We start from the raw sequence: 3,179 nt of genomic DNA, 5'->3' as shown, positions 1-3,179 counted from the left end.
GGGCTCCATCACGCGTAACGGTGACTTGGGAAGACAAACGCTGAATGTCCCCCCTTCCTCCTTCTTCCCCCAGCTTTATGTGCTGGGCATGACCTCGTATGTGTGGAATATCCCTTTGGTCAGTTGGGGTCAGCTGTCCCGGCTGTGTCCCCTCCCAACTTCTTGTGCCCCCCCAGCCTGCTCGCTGGTGGGGTGGGGTGAGGAGCAGGAAAGGCCTTGACTCTGTGTGAGCACTGCCCATCAGGAACGAAAACATCCCTGTGTTATCAGCACTGTTTTCAGCACAAACCCAAAACACAGCCCCACACTAGCTGCTGTGATGAAAATTAACTCTACCCCAGCCAAAACCAGCACAACATGTGAACATCAGTCAGGAATGGCAGAGGACACCAGACCAAGCCACATGCACTCCTGGTCTCTCCTGACTGTGTTTTCCATGTCTCTGTGAACTAAGGGAGGGGCTGAGGGCCCTGATGAACAGCAGGCTATGCACAAAGCAAAACATCTTTAAAAATATCCTAGTTACTAAGAAGAGTATATCTGTGAGCTTGGACTCCAAGGTGCCGTAGATATTCCTGAAAACGCTACTTGAAATTTCTCTAATTTGCCAATTTGGTCATCAAGCATGAAACACTAAATGATGTGAGATCAGAATGTAATTAAAAATAATATCAAGTAGTATAAATAGCTCTTCACAAAAGCTTTGTAATCTTATTTCCCTAATATAATTGCATAAAAATTAGCATAAAGTTGCTAGATTAAAGGAGACAATATTATTGTGGAAACTGCTTTTTTAGTGGGCTTCAATATACAGAAAACCCCAGATTTGTATATTCCAACCATCTGTAATAAAGTTTGCGCTCTCAAAAACACATGAAAAGTAGTTTGAATTGAAAACACTGTGTGAGACAGGGGGCTTCTACATAGCCAAATCTCTACGTGTAACAGTCTCGATTGAAGGGTATTCTTATACTCCCATATTCTGGGAACCTTGCAACCTCTCTTCTATTTACGCTCACGACACACCTGCGAGGGAAGAGTGTTATCTACATTTTACAAATGGGAAAAGAACAATCACAATGTTTGCTTAAGATCACACAGAAGTCCAGTACGGAGGGAACTGAATCCAATCTCCTATATCTCAGGCTAACGCTTTAAACACTGGCCGTACCTTGCTGTTGGCAAGCCTTTGGTTGACATTTATCTAGATTTCACCTTCTGCAACACCTTTTAGTTCTATAATTGTTTTTATATTTCTTCATCTGAATGTCCACGTTTGTTTTGATATTTGTCATGCGTAGAAATGGCGTTACTTTGTGTAGAATCTCAAAGTTCAATAATAGTTATCTGACGATTACCCCCGTGGAGAAGACAGTAATCACTGAACACGTCGAAGAGACTGAGAAAGAGACATGAGAAGCTTCAGGCTCAATTTTTAACGACCATTCATTTCAAGTGGCTGTTGTGGAAAATCTAACTTCACACAACTGAGCTTGCAGCTTCAGAAATGCCCGTGACCTGCAGCGCTCAGACTTCAACAGGAATCACAAGTGCTCAGCAGCTCTCAGAATAACAGGCCCCAGCTGTGCCATGCCAAAGTTGATTTCAAAACAGGAAATTAAGTTCAGGAGCTGAGAGTCTTAGTTCTGTGCGGTAACCCTTGGACAACATACACTTTTACCTTAGCGTGATGCAACAGCAATTCTCTATGTCCTTTATGCTGATAACACACCAAGAAACTTGAGTTGTGCCTGAAACTACGGGAGAAAAAGCTGCATCCATGTAATGAAAATAAGAACTCCATAGCTCAGCTAAGCTACAGATGATTTGGTGTTACTTTCAAAGTCATGTACATACACTATACACACGAGAAAAAACAAGGCACTGAGAGGATAAGGGATTTTACCGTTCTGGTTTCTTCCCTGTCACATTCTCCCTGAACTCCCATCCAATCCCAACTCCCGTTCTCGAAACACCGGACCTTGTTTGTTGTGAAATGCAACGGTTCAACTTTCTCCCCAGTTGCCCCTGCACTCCAGCTATACACTTTACCAAGCTGCGGACGAGACACAACCTGAGCCAAAAAACGGCAAGTGACGTGCAGCTTGGCTAAATATCGAGGAAGATTAATTCCTTCTTGCCAGGACCTTCAGCAAAGCCTTGAGACAAGAATATCCATCTGCTCGGTCTTTCAATGGGCATCATGAGACCTGCAAATAAGGGACATTCAGGAAAGGGAGTAATACAAATAAACAGCTTATTTATCCAATTTATGTTTTAATTTATGCAGATTAAAGTCTTCCTCTTTGGAGAGGAAGACACAAATAGGCTGTATGATCTCCTTCCAAGATTTTTCTGAGATGTTTTCAAAACAGAGGGCTCTCCGCTCCTCCTCCACCCACTGTCTTTGAGGAATTTTTGCCTCACAGGTTTTGAGTTATCTGACGTCCCAGCTAAGCTTTCATGGCCCTCACCAGGAACACAAAGCGAAGGCAATCATCAGGCTTAAATGCCTCCGACTGCTGTTTAGCATTATGTTAGCTACAAGCCACAAAATAATGGCAAGGACAGCTTGTTGCAAGAACACCCCCACAAACCAGGCCCTCTCCCCATCTACGCAGAGCCTGAACATTTCTCTGAGATGCCAGAGATGTTATTTTCACCTTTGAGGAACCTGTGTTATGCTGTCTAAGGGGAGACAAACATTGATAAATACCTGAAACCAAGGTTGTACGGTAAACGAAGCCTTCCACCAATAACTTATCTGTGAAGAAGCCAGAATGCATCTTAGACCTTTAGACACGAAACGGTCCACACAAAGGGCATCTTCCTTCTGAACTAAACAGCCACAGAGGCACAGTGAAGACTGTTGTTACAAGAAAGCGGTGGTCAGAAATGTGTGTGCTTCAAAACCAGGCAGAACAACTAGGCAGGCTGTAAACACGCAGAGCTAAACGCACAGCTTAGGGGCAGGCATCCTTCAGAACACATCTTCATCATTCTAGGAGATGCTGAGTTGCGCGCTGCTAGTGTTTCATCACTCACCAAAGACTGTTCATCCACAGAAAGAACAGAGCTTTACATAAATACTGGGAAAAGGAGAGAAGTTCAGCTTTACTAATGGTGACATCACATAATAGAGGGTCTAGTCCCCAGACACAGCCTAAAATAGATAGCAC

This window comes from Aptenodytes forsteri, unplaced genomic scaffold (genome assembly GCF_000699145.1).
Source record: "Aptenodytes forsteri isolate BGI_AS27 unplaced genomic scaffold, ASM69914v1 Scaffold66, whole genome shotgun sequence".
NCBI lineage: Eukaryota > Metazoa > Chordata > Aves > Sphenisciformes > Spheniscidae > Aptenodytes > Aptenodytes forsteri.
The sequence above is the reverse complement of the archived record's forward strand: the minus strand, read 5'-3'. Positions refer to the sequence as shown.